This window comes from Mustela erminea, chromosome 13 (genome assembly GCF_009829155.1).
Source record: "Mustela erminea isolate mMusErm1 chromosome 13, mMusErm1.Pri, whole genome shotgun sequence".
In the NCBI taxonomy this organism is placed as follows: Eukaryota; Metazoa; Chordata; class Mammalia; order Carnivora; family Mustelidae; genus Mustela; species Mustela erminea.
Genome location: NC_045626.1, coordinates 42,788,883 through 42,816,181, shown reverse-complemented (window position 1 = coordinate 42,816,181; position 27,299 = coordinate 42,788,883).

Below are 27,299 nucleotides of genomic sequence, written 5' to 3'. Positions count from 1 at the left end.
CCTGGAGAAATACAATTATCATAAAATGCTTGTGAATGTACCTAACCAGCAATTAGCTGAATCATTCTTTACTATCATTTTGGATGGTTATACACTATTTTATCTTACATAGGTACTATGAGTCATTTATTCAATCCCCTATTCTTGGATATAGAGTTGTTTCCTATTATTCATAATTATAAGCACTATTATGAAAAGCACATCAAAGAACACTGCCCTAGAATTAAAAAATTTGGGGTTCTATTTTATGGAAAGGTGACATGACACAGCTCACTTAATCTTCTTATTACTTCACTTGCTCAAGAAAAACAGTGATCTTTGCTTTTACCAGGATTGTCGTGAAAATAAAATATGCAGCTGAATGTGACTCTCCTTTAAATTTGTAACTTACTAAAAAAACCATATTTGTCTCTGGGGCAACTTATATAAGATGAGGTTTCTTGTGTGGAAATAAGATTCTGTGGGCATGTGCTTTTAAGTTTTAATGGATTGTAGGGTTCTTTGCTCACTCAAAATTAGAATCACTCAAGAACACTAATTGACTAATGTTAGAACTCAAGGGAGAATAAAACCAGATTGCTTACCTTCACTGATTATGGTTTTTTCCTAGAGCTACCAGTAACCTGGAGGTTGAAACTTACAAGATAATAACATCTTCTCTGTACCTATAATTGTCCACTTCAAAGTATATTTTCACATACATTAGGTTAATCATTTTTATGACCATGTGCAGAAAATTGTGGGTACTGTGCTAACCTCACATGAAAGGGAACTAAGTCTCAGAAAAAATTTAATAAACAAGTCTGTAAAGCTAAAGAGTGAAGCATGAGCGCAAGACTTTTCATTCCAGGCTACCACAGAGAAAAGATAGAACCCAAAATGATATATGGTATAGTGAGTACATCTTGAAATAGTTATGTTATTCTTTCCAAGACAGAGTACATCGCTATTACAACATACTCAATCTCCAACATAAGTAAACACCCACATATACATACACACACAGTCTTCTTCCTTTAGAAATTGATTAAACAAGAATTTTCCATTCTTATATCCTTAGAACACACACAAAGAAACATACACATAAATATAAACACTCCCTATTTTTTTAGGAGCCCATTAAGTCCAAATTTTTCAATTCTTTTACCTATTCAATTTGCGGTATAAACATGGTTGTTGATGGTTTCATTTGTTTTTATTAAATTGCTAGTGATATTTAACATATGCTCATAGATGGTTGGTGAGTTACGTACATATATATTTTTGGTAAATCACCTCTTTATATTCCATACCACTAATCTACTGCTGTGTAATCAATTAGTTCCGAATTCAGCATTTAAAAAACAGACCTTTATTAACTTGGAGTGTCTATGGATTGAAATTCTAGGTTTATGAGGGTGCTTCAGTTCAAGGAGTCTCATGAGGTTGCGGTCAAGATTTCACAGTGTAATTTGAAGACTTGCTCCCAGCTCAGCTGTATGGCTGTTATTCGGCCTCAGTTCCTTCCCATGCACGCATCCCCAGACTTGCCTCATGACATGGTAGCTGGCTTCTCAAGAGTGAGTGAGTTAGAGAGTGAAAATGCCCAAGGTGGAAGCCACTGTCTTTCTACTCTATCTTGGAAGTGACATCCATCACTTTTGCGATATTTTATCTATTAGGAGGGCATCAGTATGTACAGTAAATACTCAAGGGGAGAAAATTACACAAAGGCATGAATAACAGAAGATGGGATCATTGGGCACCATCATAGAGGTTATTCATCACATATCCTTTGACCATTTTTCTATCTTTTTACTGGCATGGAAGAAGTCCTTTTGTATTAATTCTTTTTATGTTATGACTACCCTTATGAAATATGTTGCATGGATTTTCTTACTTTGAAATATACCTTTTTTTAAAAAAAGATTTTATTTATTTATTTGACAGAGAGAGGGAGTTGGAGAGAGAGCAGGGGGAGTGACAGGCAGAGGGAGAGGGAGACGCTGATCAGGGAACCTGACGTGGAGCTCAATCCCAGAACCTTGGGATCATGACCTGAGCCAAAGGCAGATGCTTAACTGACTGAGCCACCCAGGCGCCCTGAAATATACCTTTTTGATACCTCCCTTCCTCTTTCCCTTTCTCCCTCCTCCACACTCCTTTCCTCCCTCTTCCCTTTTTCTTCCTCCCTTCCTTTTTAACTTTTTCCCTTCCCTTCCCCTCCCCTCCCTTTCCTTTCCTTTCCTTTCCTTCCTTCCTCTTTTTTTTGTTTCAAGTTATTATGTGGTCAACTATTTTTAACAGTCCTTTGTAGACTCACATTTTAATTCATGCATTAATATCGTGTTCTAAGTTGATTTTTATCTGAAAAATGAAAATAATCTTGTTGAAATTGTTTCCACTAGAAAAATAACTCACTACTGAAACCTAATATATAATATAGACCTAGTGGTAGTTATAATAATTAAGGTTTTTCTTAACTGTATTTGTTAAATTTATCAAAATCATTAAATTCCATTCCACTTTTACTTTTAGTCATGATACAGTCTGGGAATAAAGTAGGAAAGCATTTGGAAGGTTCTACCACAGGAAAGGTAAAAAAGAACAAGGTTGTATTTTCTTTGTAAAAATGAAATTGAGATCAATGGTTGGCATTAAAATGTTTCAGCTAACTCTTAAATTGGCTTTATAAATGTGTAAGTAATTTAAAAATGGAATGGGCTTCCTTTTAAGGAAAGGATATTTCCTAAATGTAAGTAAGAATGACAACTATCATGAAGATATAAAAACAAAATCTTGTTTGGGGCAGGAAGTTGAATGAGGTGGTTACCAGTCCGTTACAAGCTGAAACATCAAATATTTGAAGTCTTGGCTGGTTGTAGGCAAACTTCACAAAGCACAGTCATTTATGTACTTTTTTCACTTCATAAATGGAAAAAAAAACTTTTATAGAAAGTGAGATGCATATCAGTTCAAATTCTTATTTTCTTCCTCTGTCAAACGGAGGAACTAGCATTTACCTCACGTGTTATTGGCAGGTCTGAATGAATTTAAGTTCTCCATATTTCTTATAAATTTTCAGGACCAGAATAGGAAGCTGTATGGGTTTTCCCATGTTTCTGACCAAACCATACGAAGTGCACACCTAGAGCTGCCAGAAACATGGAATCAAAAGGAAGCTCTAACACATGTATTTCCTCCGTACAGCATATTCCAGTCTTGTCACTGGAGAGTGTTTCAGCACCATACTTGGGGGGTATTGTAAATAGCAAAATCACTGACAAAAAGCATAAAAATGAAAAAAAAAATCCTACTAAATAGACAGCAAAGAGGACATTTATTTACAGTTCAAGAGCTGAAACAGGAAGGCAGAGTACCTTGTACCACCTTGACTGAGAACATGCGTGTGGGGTGACTCAAGATTTTTACCCCTCGTTATGTCCTTCAATGATCACAAATGCACTGAGATTATTGATTTGGGAGTTATCAATCAATTTTAGTTGGAAAATTTATATGTATGGAACCCATTAAAATGAAGATAGACTCACCCTGCTAAGTGTCATATAGAAAAAGGTATTTGTGAAAGAGAGTTTTTTCAACAATGATGAGACATGCTTGTTTAATAAGGGTGCTGGCAAATGAACCTATGTAATGTCAATGGTATTTTGGTTGACAGAAGTATAACTTTTGTCATACTCACAGAAATCTATCCCCATATCACTCCCTGGAGCAATAGTCAGTAGTTACTAAGGCAATGCTTACAGTGACTTCATAGAGCACAACTACCATGAATAATGAGAGTCAAGGGCATAGTAACCAAGACAACAACAATGGTAGTATTGGATTCTTACACTCTTCGTACTAAGCATAGGGATAAGCATTCCACAAATATTATTTTAAAACAGACAACAGAGAAATCCTTATTATTCATATTTTATGGAGAGTGAGATTGAGACTCAGAAAATTTAATGATCTAAAGTAAACAGAGAGCTGGATTTTGAATGCAGGGCTCTCTGACTCTGAAGCCAGTGATCTTTGTTACTCTGTGCTGCCCAACTTTAATCATCAAGTTGATCGAGTATATAACATTGTCAGGCCTTCTTGTAAAGTCAATGAAACTATCAGATGCTGAGTGTCATAATTCCCAAGCATAAATGTAGCAGTTAGGGAGGCAATTTCTCATGTGTCAACAAGTTCATGCTTCTGGCAATTGTTACGAAAGGATTAACCCAGTGCACTCCCTCTTCTTCCTCCTCTTCTTCCTATATGCTCCTTCTCTTACACATTTGATCATTGTTTTATTAGCTATAGTGTGGCTACGGTTAGGATATATTCCAGAACATTTCACTTATTTGGACATGTCATAAGATCTGTTGATTTGGATTCTTCTAATTTCCACAAATGATCATATTCATGAAAAATGCAATAACATTTTAACTGTAATCTGATTTGTGAATTGAATAATTATGGGGATGGAAATTTTCAGAACTAGAGTTAGAATTGCTCTACCATTTCTAAACCCTTTGCTATTTCTACTACTGTTATTAGCATGAAATTTGAAAGTGTGAAAATTTTCAGATAAAACAAAGCACATTTTTGGTTTTTTTTTTCACCTTTTGAGAAATTAAAAGAGCACAGAAATATTATTTTAGAGAAATGCTACAGAGAGATAATGACATAGATCACATTTTTTGAAAGTAGATGAACTTTCCTTGGGTCTTATGTAGGCCGAAGGAAGGAGTAGGCAAGAGATAACTTAGGAAAGCTGCTCATGGGAATGAAGAGGAGCCTGGCTCTCCCCACATCATAGAAAGAATGGTCCTTTCTATGATGTGTAATCTGGGGCCTGTGTTAATGAGTTCTCTGCCATTAATTTTCTTCTTGGGAGAATTCACCAGACTATTTATGTAATTTAATTGTATTGAAAAAATAATATTTATCATCCTACATCCTAACATTGTGAAAATATTTGTAAAGACACCAAGACTCTTAAATTCATATTTCTATAAGTGTGTCACAAAACCACATCTACTTTGGTCACATTATGAATGCATACTTGGATGTGATATATAAAAAAAAGATTTTAGGGGCACCTGGGTGGCTCAGTGGGTTAAAGCCTCTGCCTTTGGCTCAGGTCATGATCCCAGGGTCCTGGGATCGAGCCCCACATCGGGCTCTCTGCTCAGCAGGAAGCCTGCTTCCCCCTCTCTCTCTCTGCCTGCCTTTCTGCCTGCTTGTGATCTCTGTCTGTCAAATGAATAAAAAAAATCTTTAAAAAAATTTTTAAAAAAGAAGATTTTAGTCACTCAATGGAAAAGTCTATGAATATATGGGATGCAGTGTGACTGAATGGATATAAAGGAAAATTGGGTTGAGGAAAGATCAGCAGCCTCCTCGACGTTCTTGCCTGAGCTTATCCTGCTTGCCAAGAAATACAGAATATAAATCTGTTTTTATAGCATTCCAGAATCTTTTGCAGATGGATTTCCAATCACTCTTACATAGATATTCATTGTAGGTGTAAGTCTTACAACTTAACATAAGGTGTTACTTACAGATTCATAAAATATTATGTCTGTAAATGGCTACAATAGCAGAAATATATTCCAGTTTCATCTGGAATAGTGCTCTCTGTTTGTCATTCACCCAAGTGTATGCTACAATTCCTTTTTTTAAGTTTTTATTCAAATTACAGTTAGTTAACATACAGTGTTATATTAGTTTCAGGTGTACACTATAGTGATTCCACACTTTCATAAATCACCCCAGGCTCATCATGACAAGTGCACTCCTTAATCCCTACCACTTATGCTTAAAAGAGCCTTCTTTTTGCATTTACCTGAACAGTACGAAGTTTTATGAGCTCTTCCATGAAGAAAATTACTATTTGAAATTTCCCACTGCTATTGTTGCAACATTCAGAAGCTCTCACCGTGGGGTCTTGACATATCAGGGAAATGTCAGAATAAACTTTGAAGAGGAATTATTATTTTTTAAGTTGCATCTTGATTATAAAAATTGGTTTAAAATTAAAAGATAAATTTAAAGAAACCACTAAAATTTAATATCCACACAAAAGCAAAAATAAAATTTATTTAAAAAATTCTCTCTCTCTCTTCATATGTCTCTGTATGGCCTGGTATGCCCCGTTAATACAGATATTGTGAAGAATAGCCTAGGTACTACTCTTCTCTGTGTCAGCATTCTTTTATGTTAAAAAATACCATCAATGTGAAAGATGAATTGGAACAGAGATACCATTTGTTTAGTAAATGAAGTAGTACCTAATAATTGTGATTAAGAGGTGGAGGAATGAGGGATAAGTGTAACTGAAATAGTCAAGAGAATGAAATGACTTGGAAATTAATCTTTTAATGTTGTTTTATGCCAATAACACAATGATCTAGACTTAAATTCAAATTCATTATTTAAGAGATGATGCAAAATGTAGCTTTACATAAAAGGCCAGTACTACATATTGATTTGTAAGAAATATATTTAGTCATTCAGATAACTAAAATGTATTTCTCAGGTATATTTCTTTTTTATCCACAATTCCTAAAAATATTTCATAGCCATAATGGTGAAATAGGTGTCTTGTATTAATGAAGTTGTCTTTGATACCCTACGCAAGAGTGGGGGCTACTTGCTAAGCAGACTAGCCCAGTGATTAAAGGGTTGCAACTCTGAGTTGTTCCTCAACCTCCAGGGAGGGAAGAGTGGCTAGAGGTTGAATCAGCTAATGGCCAATCACTTTGTCAGTCATGACTATGTAATGAAGCCTCTATAAAAAAACTTAAGAGGACAGCTTTTAGGTCCTTTTTGCTTTGTTTGTTTGTCTTGTTTTTATTTATTTTTATTATTTTATTTTATTTTATTTTATTTTATTTTTTACTTTTGGAGAGCTTCCACACTTGGAAAATCAGACTCTTCCAGGAGTCCCCCATCTAAGCCTCAAGGTCCGCAAGGGCAGAAGCTCCTTTTTGGGACCTTGACCTACATGTCTCTTCAGCTGACTCTTGGTTGGTATTTTTTTTTTTTTAAGATTTTATTTATTTATTTGACAGAGAGAGATGACAAGCAGGCAGAGAGGCAGGCAGAGAGAGAGGAGGAAGCAGGCTCCCTGCTGAGCAGAGAGCCTGATTTGGGGCTCGATCCCAGGACCCTGGGATCATGACCTGAGCTGAAGACAGTGGCTTAACCCACTGAGCCACCAGGCGTCCCTTGGTTGGTATTCTTAATCATATCTTTTAGTAACCTGGTAAGTGTAAATGAAGGATTTCCCTGAGTTCTGTGAGTTGCCCTAGCAAATTAATCGAACCTAACAAGGAGGTCACTGGAACCTCCAATTTGTAGCCAGTCAGTCAGAAGCACAGGGAAGAGCCTGGGGCTTTTGACTGCCACCTGAAGTGGGGAGGGGCAGAAGGTGTTGTAGGTCTGAAACTTTAGCCTGTGGAATCTCTTGTTATCTCTGGTTAGATAGTGTCAGAATTGGGTGGAATTCTCAGAACCCTGCTGGTGTCCAAGAATTGCATGGTAGTTGTGTGTGTGGGGAAATGCATGTTATAGCAATTTAAGACCAGGAACGCTAAAAAGCCCACAAATACAAGATAGCCAGTATATAATGAATGAGAGACATTGTGTCTGAAGGACTGTTCTTGCTACACAATTTGGTTTTATATTTATTTGTGATTTTTTTAGACTTTCAATGTTTTTATACACATACTTATTTTTGCTATATCACTGGAGTAGTAAAAAAGCCTTAAAAACAAACAAAAAAATCAAATTTTTGCATAAGATGAATGTAATGTCATTTTAGAGCACTTTTGCTGTTGTCCCAACACTTTGGCAATATATTTCCAGGGCTGATAAAATCATGAGGATTCCTTGATGCGTTTAAAAAAAAAAAACATTACAGCAGTAGAAGTCCTGGACTGTATTGGATACAGCTATTGAATTATATTTATAATTGTTAAGTATTCGCACAATTTAAAAGTAGGCAACACATCTATCTCAGAATAGATATCCTTCTAAAATTTTTCTTAAATGTCAAGAAGCAAAATAAGGAATTCTGCATTGTGACAAATTCATATTTATTATTTTTTCTACAAGATGAAGTTAACACCTGTGGAACTTGAAGATTTTATTATTCTAAGCACAGAGCAGGAGGAGCATTCATGAAGAGTGCTGGAAATGCTAGATAAGCTTTTAGTGACTGGCAGTCCCAAAGCTAGCTATACTTAAGTTATCTTGTGTGCTCCCTTATTATTTTGCCTTGTTGCTAAAGGGGAAATCTATTAATGGAGAGAAAAATTCAGACCAAAGAATCAATTACTTCCCTTTCTATATTCATCATGATAAGTCTATCCTTTTATGATTAGCATGAGGACACAGGTTGCAGTATAAATCACTTGAACATTCAAAGACGCTTTACCTTAAATAAAATTAGATATTGGTGACTGGCAGTCACAAATATGTGAAATAAAGGACATATGCTTAAAATCGCTCCCTTCTTACCAAGTACATTCTTCACTCTGCAGCCTCGGCTGTGCTAGCCCCAAGTTATTCTAAAGATTGGCTCACCAGCTGGGCTTTATTACAACAATTAGAAAGGTGACCTTTTAAAATAACCAGTGGCTTTATTTTTTTTTTCAATGTGAAAATTGTAAGCTGCATATGTAGAACATTTCAAATGAACAAAGGCATCGAATAAATAGCATTACAAGACGTAAATCTACGAGGTTTTACAGCATATTTCCATTTCATCATGTATAATTTGGATTGATTTCATGGAAATAGACACAAAGTAATAGTTATACCATATTCCAATGTCAGTATTCCTATAGTTCTAATATGAAATCACAACTGCTTTGACTTTTTGAAAAATATAAAATGATGCAATCACTTGACAAAAACATCGTTGTACATACAAAGTCATTTCTTCATTCAAATGTATGTGAATATATCTAGCATTAAATTTTTAAAGTAACTACTTAAAATATTAGTAATTATTCATTAATGATATTGTTTGGAATTTTGTGCTTTGGAAATATAGGTGTTTGAACATTTTTGTTATTTCCTAGAGAATTACTGCTTTTCCAGCTCAGGGTCCTAAAAAATAATTGTTAAAATATAACAGAATATATTTACATATAGCATAGTGGATTAGAAGTAAACTCTGGGGTTAGCTGTATCCCTTAAAAGATGTGTAAGCCTGATTAAATTACTTAATATTACCTCCAATTTTGGGGCACCTGAGTGGCTCAATGGGTTAAAGCCTCTGCCTTAGGCTCAGGTCATGGTCTCAGGGTCCTGGGATCGAGCCCTGCTTCGGGCTTTCTGCTCAGCAGGGAGCCTGCTTTCTCCTCTCTCTCTGTCTGCCTCTCTGCCTACTTGTGATCTCTGTCAAATAAATCAATAAAATCTTTAAAAAAAATTACCTCCAATTTCATTATCTTAAAATAGAATTAATAATACCAATAACATTTGGTTGTTATTATAATTAGCATGAGATTAATTTAGTTAAAATACTTAACCCCGACTGATATATAGTGAGTGCTCAACAAATATTTGTTGAACGGATGCATGGATAAATCTCCTTGTCAGATTACATCACTAAATGACTTTTTGTTGGAAAGGGAAATGACGTTTGTTTGTTTTTTTCTCCCAGATAACCTTTATTAATTTGGCTATGAGTCCATACTGGCTGAAATGTTTTTAGTCAATCATCAACTTTATTAAATGCATTTATAATTCTAAGTTCTAGTTATATACGTACAATCTCCAAAGAGTAGAATAAATACCTTTAGCATTTAAGGGAGTGAACAATATGTGTAAAGGTGTACTACCAAATATGTTCAATCTTCATATCTCTCAAAATGCTCACCATAGAAGAATGAGTACTCAAGAATCATTTAGTGGGATGCGTGCGTGGCTCAGCTGGTTGGGCATCTGCCTTTGGCTCAGGTTGTGATCCCAGGGTCCTGGGATCATGTCCCATGTCGGGCTTCTTGCTCAGCAGGAAGCCTGCTTCTCCCTCTGCCTGCTCTGTCTGCTGTCCCCCCTGCTTGTGCTCTCTCTCTCTCTGACAAATAAATAAATATTTAAAAAAAAAAAAAAGAATCCCTTGGGGTGTGTGTGTGTGTGTGTGTGTGTGTGTATGTACACATGAGAGCTGGTGTTTATTTATCTATCTGGATAACTAATGGGCAAATATCTGCATCTAGAGGTAAGTTCTGGAAAGGGAAAATGAAAGGATTTCTATGAAGGCTGAATTTAGAATTCAAAGACCTGTGGTTTTCATTTCAATTAAATTATAAATTACTTCCATAATTTTTGGACCACTCGAGTTTTTCTAAGACTCGTTTCCCTCATTCACCGAGCATACAGAATGATAAATAATAATTTGAAAGTGCTTGGTGAACCAGAAAGCATTGGTTCATCCATAGCATCATGGGATTATCATCTATCATTGCAGGAGGGCACGCAATCATGGTTATTGTGATTTCCAGATCACAAGCATGGGGAACTTGAGATAGGCTGTCATGATCAGCTTCCTCTTCCCACTCTGTCCTGCTTCTGCATCAGGGTCCCAGAACCTTGCCCACAAATTTGGATATAATGGGTTTGTGAGGCCTTAAAGGAGGAGGCATTCTGAGCCAACCTATCCATACCAGTTTATTCTAACCCTGTTTCTTGTAATGAATAGTTATTATTCATTCATTTTCCACATTTTTCTGTTTGCATATTACTATTTTAACCATTTCTGCTAACCTAAGTAGAAGCCTGCAGTATCTTGAAAGAAAAGTTAATAGGAACTCTTCTATTATATCTCCAGAAGCACTTTTCTGGAATTGCCTTTCTTAGTATTAGAAAGTCCTGATCCTCTGCGACTTCTATATTCCCATATATTTTTATTTTGTGATTACCAAACCAATGTTATTTTTAATTTTTTTTAAAGATTTTAATTATTTATTTGACAGAGGTTACAAGTAGGGAGAGTCAGGCAGAGAGAGAGGGGGAAGCAGGCTCCCTGCTCAGCAGAGAGCCTGATGTGGGGCTGGATCCCAGGACTCTGGGATCATGATCTGAGCTGAAGGCAGAGGCTTTAACCCACTGAGCCACCCAGGTGCCCCAATAATGTCCTTTTTAATATATCTGTTTGCCTGATTAGGCTGTAAATAAACTCTTTGAAGGCAAGAGCTATTTCTTTTTTAAAAAGATTATTTTATGTGTCTATAGCAATTAACACAGTGTTAAAATACATGCTTATTGAATTGAAAGAAAAAATACAGATATATAAAAATAAGTTACATATAGGCTTATTAAGGACAATTTGGGAAATATATGAAAGAAAAAGGAAAAGAAAAAATCAACTGATTAATAATACCACTGTTAAAAACACAGTCACTGATAATAATGAGATATTATTTTAGAACCATTATATTGATAAAAATTTTAAAAGACTTTGTAATGATGAAGGATACAGCTGATAGTGTAAGTTTGGTCAATTATTTTTGTCAATATATAGGAAATGTATATACCACATTACCTACAATTATTTACTATGTATATAATCCAGAAATCTCTGGTACAATGTATTCAAGACATCACATGAAAGTATGTTCACTCAAGTATTGTTTTGCAATAGAAGAAAATAGAAAGCAATCTGTATGTTCCATCAGAAAGAGAGTGCATAATTGAGGAAATACTATATACCAGAGAAATGAATTGATAGGTTCTACATTCGTGGATGTGGATAAGTTTTTAAAAACATTACATGAGTGCAAGGAATAAGTTGCAGAACGTTTCCCTTGTTTATATTATTTATATATATGTCCATACTCACAGTTATGTCATGTACAGTTTTTATTGTATATTTATACATACAGTAAAATTGCAAAAACAGAGAAGGATAAACAAAATCTATGATGCACTCCTAAGGACTGTAAAATAAAGAAGTATAGAGAGAAAGAAAAATGAGACTAGGGAGGGAAGAAGTGATAGTGCAAATTTATCTACAGCATTATAATAAAGACAAAATTAGCTTGTTGATGTATTTCTTTTACTTACCCACACATGGAGTTTAAAGTTAAAGAAATATCTATTGTTATTTATTCAGGTTTTAGCACAAAAATCTTTATTTTATCTATGCTATACATAATTTAATAAGCTTTCCAATGGCAATTACTTTGGGTAGCACTTAGAATGTATGGAAACATTTATTGGATACATACTTGATGCTAGGAAGTTTTTTAAAATTCTGCACAAGAATGAGAAACAGTGTCTAATTTTGAGTCAAAAAAAAAAAATAGGAATCAAGGTGCTCCATGTTGACCACCAGCTAGAAAATGTCTCAGAGTGATTATTACCAAATTGAATTCTTGATACATTTTTCATTGTAACATCTTTAAAAACATCATTACCAAAGAAAGAAACGATGACATTAAGTAAGAAAGTACATACATAATCATTTACTATTACCCTCTCAAGACATTACTTTCTTTTTTTTAAAAAAAAGATATTATTTATTTCTTAGAGAGAGAGAGAGAGAGAGAAGCAGGGGGAGGGACGCAGGGAGAGAGAGAAGCAGACTCCTCTTTGGAGCAGGAAGCCCTACCCGGGGCTCTATCCAAGGACCCTGGCAACATGACCTGAGTCAAAGGCAGATGCTTAACTGACTGAGCCACCCATTCCAAAGCCTTTTGAGATATCAGAGGAATAAACTAACATGGATCTGAGTTAGAGCAGAGACAAGGACCAGAACTGCAAAATCCAGTGTTTCCTGAAAGCTGAAACTCTAAGTCCCTTGAGAAAGGAAGGACTCAAAGACTGTTGAAGTCTGAGCCAAGATGAGCCACAGCAATGGCTTTTACCAACTTTCTTTTTTACTATACTACTACAAATTATGCCAAAGGATAGAGATTTAACATGCTAATTAGACGTGGGATACATGAAAGAAATATGAACTTTAAGTGTACAAGTGTCAATAAATCCCCACCCCTACATGCTGGCATTTAAAGACTACATGCGTTTAACGCCCTCCTTTTCCAGACTTGGCCTCTTAAAAGATCTCCCTGCCCTCTTTCTGTGTCAGGGAGCCAGCCTGAAGGACTCTCTTTTGAGCCATCTCCGTTGTGCTCCAACAGAAGTAAAAGCCTTGCCTGGAATGCTTATCTGGCCTCTTGTCAATTTCTATTGTTCAGCAAGCCCAAGGACCATCAAGGATGGTCAGTAGTAGAATTCACACTCTCCAGTCAAATCTCTCTCCTTTTACTTGGTTCTGCCATTCCAAAGCCTTTTGAGATATCAGAGGAATAAATGCATGCATATGAAATGATCCATTCAATTTGTAGTTACCCACAAAGTAGTGAATCAATTTCTGCAGGGTCTTGGGAAATTTCCTGATGTTTTTGAAGTTAGATGAAAATGAGGTGTGTCTCCTACAGTGCATTTTTCTTATAGAAAATTACAGTCCATGTTGTGCTGCCTGTTTATAATAAGCTCTGGAAGAAAGCTATAGATTATGATTATAGGTATTTAGGTAGGCTGTATTATCAAGAGCCGAAACAGAAAGACTAAATGCCAATTTTGCCACTCTTTACAATAGTCAGGGAATGTTGGATGAAACAAGCTCATATCATCTATTTTTGGAATATGCATTTTTTAAAATAATCACACGAATAGACAATTCCTTAAAATGGGAAATTGAATACCTGTTTTTATCATAATATCTTTACCAACTCAAGTAAAAAAATGCATTTTATATGGCACGATCATTCTGTTTTATTGGCTTCACATGTAGATAAAAATACATCAGAAGGTGGATATCAGAAGGTAGATTCAGGGTTGATGCTGGCCTGCTTCTTGGGCTAGCTTTCCAGGTGTACATGAAAGACAGAGGATACGGGCGCCAAATTGGGAGTACTTCTAGTTAAAAAAAAAAAACAAAAACCATGAGACATATGTTTTTCAAATTTGAAGCTACATTCAAGCATTTTTTGGACACCAGCAATTAAAAAAAAAAAAAAAACATGTAAAAAGATGGACACTAAAAAGGATTATAAAGGAATAAAAACAAAGTCAGTCAAATTCTGGGCTTCTGCCAAATCTGACAGGTGAGCAATTAGCAGAGACTCGAGGGGAACCTAGACAGTAATAGAAGTAGTGGTGGCCAGGGCCACCTGCTTCTTTTAAGAGATTAACTATTGTTAAGCCCTTGGCGCTCTGCAACGGAACCTTGTATCCACAGGCAGGAATCAGGCACGCAGTGGTGTTAGTCTTGTGAATTCATGCCAAATCACAGAGAAACATCCCTGCTTTCTATTGAGGGCGGAGAGAGCATGCAGCCAAAACAGCTGAGGTGTGCGCTGTCACGAGAGTTTCTTAGAGGTTGAACTTGCCTTCGGGCAATATATGTATATATTACCTACCCATTTTTAGAAAAAACAAATCTGGGGGTTCCCAGGCCAAATGTCAGATTTGGTGCTGGTTCCTCCAACTTTCATTCCTGTATTTGGCACTTTTGTCTACTAACAGAGCATTGTTCAAGGTACAAAGGACGATCCTCTCAAAATAAGTCCAGATGTAATAAGAGAAGCAGAGAAGATTTTGGATACAAAGCATCATTATTATCTCTAGGGAAAGAGCTGTTCACAAAGGTAACGTTCACAGGGTTGGGCAGAGAGTAATTAGATATTAATGTCTCCCAGCAGCTTTAGAGGAGATCCTTTATGATGTAGCGCAGGAACATGTCATCGGGGCCTCCTTTCTTCAATGGCAGATCCCTTTCAGCTCAGATTTGAATCCAGAAATAACTTTCCATGCCAAAAATTGCTTAAAATATCTCTCTGATCATCACAGCAGCACCACATACTTGCTTCTCCTCTGAAAGAAGGCAGATGAAGAGTGCCTCAATTAGAGAAAGCATCTTGGAGAACCACACTGTGAGTTTGCATAATAGGAAAATCAGGTAAATAGCACTAGGTGGGGTTTATTGGTGGGAAGAAAAGGCTTTTGTAACAGCCACAACTGATGAGGACTTGTCCTTCATAATTGCTGTTTGAATGTACAGATTGCCTGCAGTTAATAGAATCCTAAGTAAGAATTTTCCACAGAAAGAGAATAACGCGGGGTTGCAAAAGAAAGTCTAGGAAAGAACGGAAGTATTTTCTCAGCTACACTGATTTAACCTTATTATGGAGCTCTTGAGGAGAATAATTGTGGATTAATATCAGAAGCCATGGTATAAATTTTCTAATTTCCTTACAGTAATGGTGTATGCCAAAATCTACATATAGTCATCCTCATAAGAAAGGAATCTGGGGGGGGGGGGCGCCTGGGTGGCTCAGTGGGTTAATTCTCTGCCTTCGGATCAGGTCATGATCCCAGGGTTCTGGGATCGAGCTCCGCATCAGGCTCTCTGCTCCGCGGGGAACCTGCTTCCTCCTCTCTCTGCCTGCCTCTCTGCTTACTTGTGATCTTTCTCTGTCAAATAAATAAATAAAATCTTTAAAAAAAAAAAAAGAAAGAAAGAAAGAAAGGAATCTAGGGGTGTCTGGGTGGCTCCGTCGGTTAAGCATCAGACTCTTGATTTCAGCTCGGGTCATGATCTCAGGGTTGTGGAGATCAAGCCCTGCTTCTGGCTTAGCATTGAATATGGAGCCCGCTTAAGATTCTCTCTCTCCTGTTCCCTCTGACCCTCCCCACCTCACATGCACACACACTCTCTTTCTCTTAAAAAAGAAAAGAAGGAATTAAAAAATATACAATGAATCTTGAACTTCAAAGACCTCCACCACAAGAATAGTGATAGCTCCAACTGGCTCTTACAAGCAAGATTTTTGTGAAGTTCTGCCTAAGTGGGCTTTGAATTGGTGTGTAACATAGGGGTATACTTTTTGTTAGCAACTGGTAAGACCTACCACTTGGGTGATTTTTGCATGTAATTAAGTAAATAAAATGGATGTGGGAAAATGTTAAATAGTGACTATCTGTGGACAGATTATCTATGATAAATGTGATGACAAGTTCATTGTCAACAATTCATACAACCTCAAAGCAATGTCCAAGTTTTCTTTATTGTAATCTTTCAGTTTTGAGGACTCACATTGCAAAATTATTTGCTCATTTGGAATACTAATATCCTCATCTTTCCCTTTCCTCTTGAGTCTCATAATGCTGAAAGTACTATCAGTCATTTTTTTTCCATGGAAAGTATATGATAAGTGAAAAAATATACATTTTTGAAGTCCAATAAGCTTCAAATATAACATTTAAAGTTTTATATAGGCTATTAAAATATTAGAGATTTTGAGATTCTATAAAATTCACTAATATAATCCTGTTACCCTTTCCCAAGTGCCCACTATATTTCAGATACTTGGAGAAAGCCTCATGCATTTTGCTTCTGGTCCCAACATCAGCCCTGCAGGGCATAAATTATTATCCACATCTGTTAGATGAAAATATACTACCCAATTAAACTAAGATTTTGCTCAAAGTATTTCAGCCAGTAAGGACCATAACTGTTTCCCCAAACTAAATTTCTCCAGCTCCCTGTGCAGAGTTCTATATCTCCTCTCCAAAAGAAATACAATACAAACTACATAAGCAATTTAAAATTTTCTAGTAATCGGATTTTAAAAAGTAAAGGGAAATCAGTGAAATCAAGTTTCCTAATATATTTACTTAATCTACTATAGCTTAAAACTATCATTTAAACATGTAAAGAATATAAAATATTATTAATGAGATATTTTACTTTTTTTTTTTTTTTTTTGAGGTCTCTGAACTCCAGGGTGCATTCAGTACTTCCAGCACACCTCGGGTTTTGTCTAGCTTCCTTTCCAGGGCTGGAGAGCCACCAGGGGCTAGTGACTATGGGATTGGCCGTACAGGTTTATATAGTTTAAAAATAGTTATGGCACGGGCACCTTGGTAGCTCAGTCGGTTAAGTGTCTGACACTTGATCTCAGCTCAGGTCTTAATCTCAGGGTCATGAGTTCAAGTCCTGAGTTGGACTCACACTGGATGTAGAGCATGCTCTAAAAAATTAGTTATGACACAACATAAGATATAAAGCAAGGTCTGTTGATACCAGCCTCTACCACTTGCAACATGACCAGGCCATAGTTTGCCCTGAGTCTTTTCCTGCAAGTGTAAGAATAAGGTGATTCTAGTTGGCCTACAGAGTTGGGAGGGATAAGTTAGGTATCTAGTGAGAAAGACTGGGTAGATTACTTGATACATAGGAGCATCAAAAGAAAATAGGTCCATTCTCTTTCTTTCTTGCTTTTTTTGTTGTTGCTGTTGTTTTGTTTTTTTACTAAAAGACTTATTTATTTATTTGAAAGAGAGAGAACATGAGTCAGGAGAGGGGCAGAGGGAGAGACTCTTAAGCAGATGCCTTGCTGAGTGCAGAGCCTATCCTGGAGATTGGTCCCAGGACCCTGAGATCACGACCTGAGCTGAAACCAAGAGTTGGACACTTAACTGAGCCACCCAGGCATCCCACTTTTCCCTTCTTTTGCTCATGGATTATGTTCTATGAGAATGGGATTTAGAGCCCACAACTCAACCATCAAGACTTCTCCAGGAAAAGCTTGAGAAGAAGCCATATAGAACCTCATGGATTTTATATTTCAAGATAAGTTTATACCATGGTTTCGATCAACATGAGTGGCCAAAGGAGACCAGGAATATGGAAATGATGAACTTTTCAGCTCCATTTAAGTTAAGATTTAAGTTGTTAATTAGAAGGAATTCATAGAGAGGCTGACATGACTACAAATCAAGGTTATCGTCTACAACCGAACAGTAATTATTTCAGATTGCGTTTATTTCTACTTGAGCTAGTAGAGATAATTAAGGATTCTTTTATAAGGAACAAACCAAGTCCAGATCAAAATAAACATTGCCAAGGACTGGACTCTAATCTCAATCCATTTTTTTTTCTCAAATTCCCCTGGCCCATGGGCTAGTGTTGTTGATATTTCAAATTAAATATTATATATTATGTACATCTTGCACTTGGAGTCATATAATGCATCAGAATTAGATATTTGAAATGTGTGGAGCACATTATCGAGGACCAGATAAATTTAGGTTTAGAAGACAATTACGTCATTTGTTAGCTGTGATACCTGGAGCAAATTCTTAATTTTTCTGAATATATAATGTATATAAATATATATAATAATCCCTGTCTTAGAGCACCTGCATGGCTCAGTTGGTTGAGCATCTGCCTCTTGGTTTCAGCTCAGGTCATTATCTCGGGGTCATGTGATTGAGCCCTTATACTGGGCTCATGTGATTGGTCATGTGATTGAGCCCTTATACTGGGCTCCATGCTCAGCGGGGAATTTCCTTGAGATTTTCTGTCTCTCTCTCTTTTTCTCTCTCCGCTCAGTCCCCTTTCCCCACTCAAGCATGCCCTTTCTTTCTCTCTCTCTCTCTTTCCCTAAGTTAAAGAAATCTTTAAAAATAATAATAATAATACTTGCTTTGCATATCTGATATTAAGATCAATGTTGATGTTTATGAAACCTTTTCCATTGTGCATGGTATATGATACCAACACAAGAGATGATACTTAGTATAATGTTATAGTGGTTTTCTGAAAAAGAAATATTTGGTAGTTTAATAATCTTTATGAAACTTTAACATACCAGTAAAATCAATCTAATGTAAAAGTGAATACATTGGGTTTGGAGTTGGTGGCCTTTCATATCTGTCCACCTATAAATAATTTATTGTCTATTTATTTGGTTATTTATTTACTTAGAGTCCTTCTTAAATATATGTAAATTTTCTAATCGATAGAATGTTACTAATCCTTTGGAATCTCCTGTGTTTTCTCTCTGAACCTGTAGCACTGTCTCATCTGCGGAGGTAACCATAATCCTGAATGTGTTCATTTGGTTTCATTTTTGTCTTATTTTTTTTGGCTTCATTTTTGTTTAAGACTCTTATCAATGTATCTTCATAAAATGCATCATTTAGTTTTGCGTGTTTCTATGTGTCACATAAATAGAAGCATACTCCATGTTTTCTTCTAAAGTTTGCTCAATATACTTTATATAAGATGCATGCAACTATTTAGAAATTATTTGTTTTTCTGTTATAAGGGTTTAGGTTGTTTACAATTTCTTCTCTTAACAAATAATATTTCTATTTAAGCTTCATTTATATCCGTATATTTATTTATATATACATGTGCACACACACACACACACACGAATTTTCCTAGGATACATTTCTTGAATGGAATTGCTGTGTTTTATGATAGGCACATTTTCAAATATACTAGATAATATCAAATTATGTTCTAACATATCCATACCTGTTTATATTCCCATAGAGCAATACTACTTAAAAGACTCTGGTATTGGCATTGGATACACAGACTAATTGAACAGAAAGTCCAGAAACTAATCTATGTGAACATAAGAAATTGATTTATGAGAGTGATGGCTTTGCAGAGCAATAAAAGGTTCAGGGTAATTGGTTACCATAGAGAGAAAAGACCAAAATGAATCCGAAGCCCTTCTTCATTCCAAAACTGAGTATCATTTCCAGGTGGATTCAAGACTTAGACATGAAAAACAAAATATAAAATTTTCAGAAAACCATTTAGGAAAATAATTCTATTACCTCAGGCCAAAAACATTTCTTAATGGAGACTAAAAAGCAAAAAGTGCAAAGAAAATAAACATATATAGTCTATTACATGCTAACCAAGGGACATGAAAAGGGGAGCAAAACAGATAAACCACAGAGTACAAAGATATATCCATTTATCTTTTTTTTTTTTTAACTTAACTATTCCAAGTTGGCCAAATAATGATAAGAGATAGGTTGATAAATTAGAGTAACTGAGCTGTTCTTACCTAGCAGGAGTCATCAAACTTTTCTTGTAGATGGCCAGATAGTAAATATTTTAGCACTTTGTGGGCTACATATGATAACTGTCACACACTTTTTCTCATTTAATATCATATATATATTTATATTATATAAATATATTTAATATTTAAGTATGTTTTATATTATATAAATATATTTAAATATGAAATTTTAATATTAAATATTAAATTTTAATATTAAATTTAAATTTAATATTAAATATTTAGATATAATATTTAAATATTAAATATATTTATATAATATAAAACATACTTAAATATAATATATATTTGCAATACTTTATATATATATATATTTATATGTATATATTTGCATATATATTTGCAAATCTTTAAAGATGTGAAAACCACTCCCAGCTTACAGGCAGGACAAAAACAGACTGTGGGCCAGATTTGTCCCATGGGCCCCTATGTACCATGCAATTCCAGCCACATATGGAACTACTTTATTAACAGCAGGGGTACATGTGAGAATTCTAAAGCCTGAACAAGTACTGCATTCGTGCAGACACATAATCAAGATTCAGCACGACGAGTGTCTCCACACTGCTTGATATCCAGCAAAGGTACTCTACCAAGGAGGAAATGGAGGACTAGAATAGTCTGCAGCTGGTGGTCAAAGGGAGTGGGGACAGAGTTTCTAACTCTTCTCCCGCTCAGGGCTGCCACCTTTGGACAGCATCAGGATCCTCCCTCTGGTGTGTCTTTCCTCACTCCTGTTGGGTCTGACATGACCTCAGGATTAATATGGTAAGTCATGCTGTTGTTAGGATATGGCTTGTTTGCTAACTTCTGGGATATAGGCAAAAGTAGCTCATCAGCACTATAATAACATTCCTTTTTATTAAACCTATTTTTCAAAAAAGCTCATAAAATGAGCTCTTTTATCAATAGCAAGTTCTAAAATGGATCCCTTCAAAAGGCAACAGGAATCAGTCTGGCAGCTGATGTATTTTGAAAAGTTTCACCTGGAGCGAAGAGCCCCATCAGGACCTTTTTTCTGCATGAAAGCCAGAGACATGGAATGGGAAACAGCTAGCTTTCCATATGTTCTTGGTCTCCTTATATGAAATTCCCCCAGGAACTCTTTCCCAGGCTCCTAACCTCAAAACAGACTTTCTAGAAACTTTTAGTTTGAACAAAATTCAGTATTATAGAACTTTTATTTATTCTCAGTAGATAAGGGAAAGGTTAGTAGGTATTATTGACCTGAAGTGTAATAATGTCCCTCAAGGCTAACCTTTAAATCTTTATGTGCTCAGTAATTCAAGCTATTCAGAGTATCTCTCTCTGTCTTTAGGAATATTATAACATTCCATAAAGCTATAATAAAAAGAATAGTGGAAAAGGGCAAAGGGAAATTACCTCTTTTTTCATGATGGCTCTGTAGGGCATTCACATACCCGGTTTACTCAAATGAGCTTCTTCTGCAGTGTGCAGAGTCTCCTAAAAGAAATATCGCAGAATGACATTAACCTGAAATATTGAATCCCTTTATTCACTCAAGAAATAAAGTTACCCCTTTATTAATAAGATGTAAGTTAACATCTTAGCTTGACTAAGAAAAAAGACTGCTGCGCTGTTACTATTGTTTATAAGAAGACAAGAAATAGTTCTATAATGACAGTTTTTACCAGGTTTTTCATAATGTCCATAGTTACATTCTTTGAATTACTGAGATAATAAAGGATAGGTATTGGTTGATGCTAACTTGCTAATTCTAAGTCCTTTGAGTAACACAGATGCATCATTGTTTTCCTGGTGAATTAAGTTTTCAGTCATTACTGTTTCAATGCTTTCTTATTTGGACACGAATTCTAAGCTAGAAAAAAAGTCTTTGCCTATTCCTCACAGACGCTCCTACATAAGGCAAGAGACATTCCTGGAAGCAAATATATCACAGAACTGTATGGATAATACTGAAGATAACAAAACTGTTCTAATAATGATAAGGACCATACTTACTTAAGTCTTCAGATTATCAGGCACTTTCTTTAAGTCAGTTAGCCATATTCTTACCATTGTGGTGGGCAATGAATAACTAGGATTACGCCTCTTTTTATGATATACCAGCAGTAATTATAATACCTGGCATTGGGGTTTTCATAGATAAATTCAGGATTGAGTTCTTTTCATGGTTCACTTAATGCAACATTTAATGACAGAACGGAGGTGTAACAGATAGATACACGCATGGATAAAACAGAAGTTTCGGGTGCCTGGGTGGCTCAGTGGGTTAAGCCTCTGCCTTCGGCTCAGGTCATGATCCCAGAGTCCTGGGATGGAGTCCCACATCGGGCTCTCTGCTCAGCAGGGAGCCTGCTTCCCTTCCTCTCTCTCTGCCTGCCTCTCTGCCCACTTGTGATCTCTGTCTGTGAAATAAATAAATAAAATCTTTAAAAAAAAAAGTTTCAAAAATAGAATAAGACTTAGAGAATTAAGAAAGAAGGACTCTTTTATAAACTCATAAATATTATCTATGTATCTATTTTAAAGAATATTAGGCACACATAAAATTCATGGAGGAACATTAGAAGCTTTCTCATTAAATTCAAGAAAAAGACAAGGATGCTTTCTGATACTACTTTCATTCTATATGTTCTGGAAGTCTTGGGCAGGAAAATTAGGTAAGCAAAAGGAGTAGAGTTGTAAGAATTAAAAGGAAAAAGGAAAAAAATTCTATATGCAGATGACATGATTGTCTATGAGTGATCCACGATAATGATAGTTAATACATGTATGTGAATGCAACAAAAGCAATGATAGCAAAAACAAAACAAAACAAAACAACAACAAAAAAAGCAAGCAAACTCTTCCCCCAAAATAGGATTTTTTTTTTTTTTACTGGGAAATTTACTAGAATAATTCTAGTAATACATATGCAAACTCCTTATGAAGAAAATTACAAAGCTCTTTTCCAAGACATTAAGGAGGAGCTAAACAAAAAACGAGGTAAATAATGTTTATGAATAAGAAGTCTCAATATTGTCAGTATATCAAATTTCCAAAGTGAATTTATAAATTCAAAAAGTCTCCTATTGCAACCAGTTATTTTGTAACTTGTACAAATCAATTCCAAATTTCCTATGCGAGAAGGAAGGGAAAGCTGCCAAAAAGAACATTGGTGAATAAAGCCATGAGATGTACCCTACTAGACATTAAGAGGTATCAAAAAGTGAATCTAATTAAGGCTACATGCTATTGATGCAGAGACAAATATAGATTAAACAAACAGACTGGAGAGATCAGAAAATGGAAAATGACATACCTATATATCTGGAAACTTGAAATGTAAGAAGGATACTTAAGTATTGGTAAGAAAAAAGGGAATACTTAATAGATCATGCTGAGTCAGCATCCTCCACAAAATCAAATTTCAGATATATTAAAAGCCCACATGTCAAATTCTAAATGTCAAAATCTTTAGGAGACAATTTAAGATACTGTTTTAGTAAGCCCTAGGTATGAAAATATGTATTTAACAAACTTCAGAAAGCAAAAAGAAAAATTCGATAGATTTGACTAAATTAATATTAAATTTTCTACTCAACAGACACCGTAAGTAAAATTAATAAATATCAAATTAATATACAAATATCAAATAAGGAGAAGATATTTTCCACATATGCTGCACATAAAGGAATTATACTTAAACTATATAAGGAATTCCTAAAATCAAGAAGAAAAAAACAAAACCAAAATCAACACATCTAAAGATAATGGCAAAGTAGCCACAAAGGCATTTCAGACAAAGAAAACTAAATAGGCAGTAATATATTTTATGGGGCACCTGGGTGGCTCAGTCAGTTAAGTGTCTGCCTTCGGCTCAGGTCATAATCCCAAGGTCCTGGGATTGAGTGCAATGTCGGGATCCCTGTTCTGCCCAGAGTCTGTTTCTCCCTCTGCCTTCCCCCTACTTGTTCTCTCAATCTCTCTCTCAAATACATAAATAAATAAAATATTTTTAGAATTTAATATATTTTATGTGTAACCTATGTTCATTCTTTTTTTTTTTTTAAAGATTTTATTTATTTATTTGACAGAGAGAGATCACAAGCAGACAGAGAGGCAGGCAGAGAGGACGAAGCAGGCTCCCTGCTGAGCAGAGAGCCTGATGCGGGACTCGATCCCAGGACCCCGAGATCATGACCTGAGCCGAAGGCAGTGGCTTAACCCACTGAGCCACCCAGGCGCCCCACCTATGTTCATTCTTGCTAGTAAGGAGCAAAACACAAGTTAAAACAGTAATTAGATACCATTTTATAATCAGTCAAAAAGTTCAAAGTCTACTCAATTTTGTTGAGGAATGCTTACATGCTTACATTATAAATTCTTACATTTATTAAAGAGAGCACATTGACAGTGTCTAGTAGATATTAAGGCATATATATTCTTTATCCACAGATTCTGGTTCAAGATATATAACCTCTTAAGCACATGTGTGTAAGGAGAAAGGTAAAGTAAAAAAAGTCTTTATTATAGCACTATTAATAGCAAAACTTTGGAGATAACTGTTTATCAACAGGAGAATATATAAATAGTCCTATATTCAAATACCAGCGATCAAGAGAAATGAACTAGAGGAGTATGTATCGACATGCATTTATCTCAAAAGCATATGCTAATGAAAACAGGAGGGTACAAATTTATATGTCTAATATACTAATAAAAATATTAAAATATACTTTTATTGGTAACTATATGTTTTATGTACTGCTTAGGACCTAAAACATCATTCCGTAAGCACTCAGGAAATATTTTTTGCACTATCTTTTGAATAATAGGAGTATAACAAAAGAAAGGTAACTGTTCACATAAAATTTTAGGAGAATGGTGTTCATTGGGAGGGAGAAGGGAGCATGAGATCAGAGAGGGTTATATTTATAACCTTCTTAAAAATCTGAAGCAATTTTGAGAAATGTTAAGGTTTGATGAAACTCGTGGTTCTTTTCAAAGATTTTTTTTAACCCTCTATAACTTTTTTGAATATTTGAAATGTTTAAGAACTAAAAAAACCCACAAATGTCTAGGCCTAGATTTAAAAAATATTGTGTTTAGATTATCTAAATATTTCAGCTATACTCACTCCAATTTTTATTCTTTTTCCTTGGTAGGAATTTGATGGTCTCACTCATGATGAATTTGAAATTTGGAGGATCTTTGAGACGATTACGAAATATCGGCTTCCAATTTTACAACAGATTTGAGGATATAGGGGGGATAATTTTAAATAGTATTTTGACAGATTTTACTGTACCCAAAGCTGTCTCCTAGATTTAAGTAAAAAACTTAAAATGTTCTTTATTACCTTGACTCCACGACATTTTGAATTCGTTCCTAGAAGAAGAGAGACTAGGTGTGACAAGCTGCTGCAAAGAAGGAGTAATTGATTGAAAAACTAAAATGAAATACAGCTATCAATGGTGTCAGATCCAGAGAGATCCCGTTTGGGGCACATCAGTTATGTGTTAAATTGTATTTTGTACATGGTTTCTCAGGACTTGAATGTATATATTTCACCATAAGGGCTAGATGTGAAGGGCATGTATGAACAAAAAATAATGTCTTAGGGGAATACATAATATCTTGGGGAAATGTCTCAGGGTAAAGTCTTAGAAAAACAGTATAAAATGAAAAGTTAGCCCATGAGCACCTTAAATGAAAGCCTATGCTTTTAGTCAAAAAGACACCTATGCTTTGCAGCATTTCACTAGGGGAAAAAAAATGTAATTCATAAAAATTGAGGGACTAAATGCATATGAAGAATGTGAGATATAAATATGCACAATTAGTATTTGCATTATGGACTTTAACTATGTCTTGCATTTGGCAAAGCACTTTAAAGAGGGAGGAGCTGGAAATTTGCAAAATTGTAAAAAAAGACATTGCTTATTATCTTAGGAGCACAGCTCACCAAATTCTCTTGGTTGCTCTAAGTCCCCATATCCCTTTAGATAAGCAATTTTAGCTTCAAATACTGGAGCTTTAACCATTTAAATAATCTAGTCTAACCCCTCTCTTCACTTGCACTTCCTGTGCAAACACCTAAGGTGTTTTCCTTATTACGTAGTCCATTAAAAGCTACAGCAAGACAGTGAGAAAACTGTTAATACAAATTTAGTGGTGGCTTTTTGGTAGAGAAAAATGAGTACAGCTGTTTTCTCTGCTTAACCAGAAACCTGGATTTTCTGTCTTTGGAGATTTTTTCCCATGGATTTTGTTCTATAGTTTGCTTAATCATGTCTGGAAAGGCTATTTTGCACAAATGTAAGGGCCAACTTGTTAGCAAACTATGCATGCCAAGTCAAATATCCTTCTTGCCATGGTTCACAGAGGCTCCTCAGTTCTTCCAGAGGAGAGAACAATTTCTTATTCTACATTCTACATCGTCCCCAATTCCCCTTGCCCCAGTGACATACAATTTTGTTTCTTCATTCTCGTTCATTTCTTCTTTCATTTATTTACGGTAAAAAATTGAATTTTTCCAACTATACCAAGCAGTATGCCTGTTATTTGAGATGAGGTATATGATTAATTTGTCAGCTCATTTATTCAACACATACATTTTATGTGCTCACTCTTGTGCAAGGTATGTGACAGAAAGTGATCCATGAAAGAGATATGTTCTGTGCTGACATGGAACTTGTCGTATAGAGAGAGTCACTGCTGATTAAACTCTACTCTCCCTTTAGGATTGTATAGCCTAGTGGCTTCTCACTTCTAGGTAGCAAGATCATTTATAGCATAACCCAAATTTTCCTGCAGTTGTAGGAAAAAAGATGCACAGTCATGTAAGAGTTGTTTTGTAGATATGTTAGCAGCATAGTATTTCTAATTTATTAACCCTCTTAGGTATCAAATTTTCATCTACATTTGTTCCATATGGGATTCCTCAAAAAATCTTAGAGTGCCAGCTCCAGGGAAAATTAAAGAGTCCTAGAGTGATCACGTTGACATAGGACTATCATAGTATATCTCTAAGTTATGTTAATTTGTTCTTCTTTTGATTCTGACAGACTTCTCACTTTATCCCCCAAACACTTTAGGTTATATGTACTTGATTTCTGCAAAACTTGTGAATTTTTTGGAACTCAACAGAAAATATGTGAAAAAGAATCCTGGGTTGTCAGCTGGGAAAACTAGGAGGTTATTCCTTTTAATCCAAGTGTGCCTTAAGGGTTATTTTATTGTAAGCAAGAAAATCTGACTCTGGCTTCCTAGCCAAAAAAGAAATTTATTGAAGAAGTATAACATATTATAGAGGGAAAAGAATAATTGGAGAACATTTTGGAAATGGAGAAACAGTACCAAAACACAGTGACTTACAACATTTTATTTGTCCACGATTCTAGCAGTCCATAATTTGGGCTGCACTCAAATTATTTAAATTCC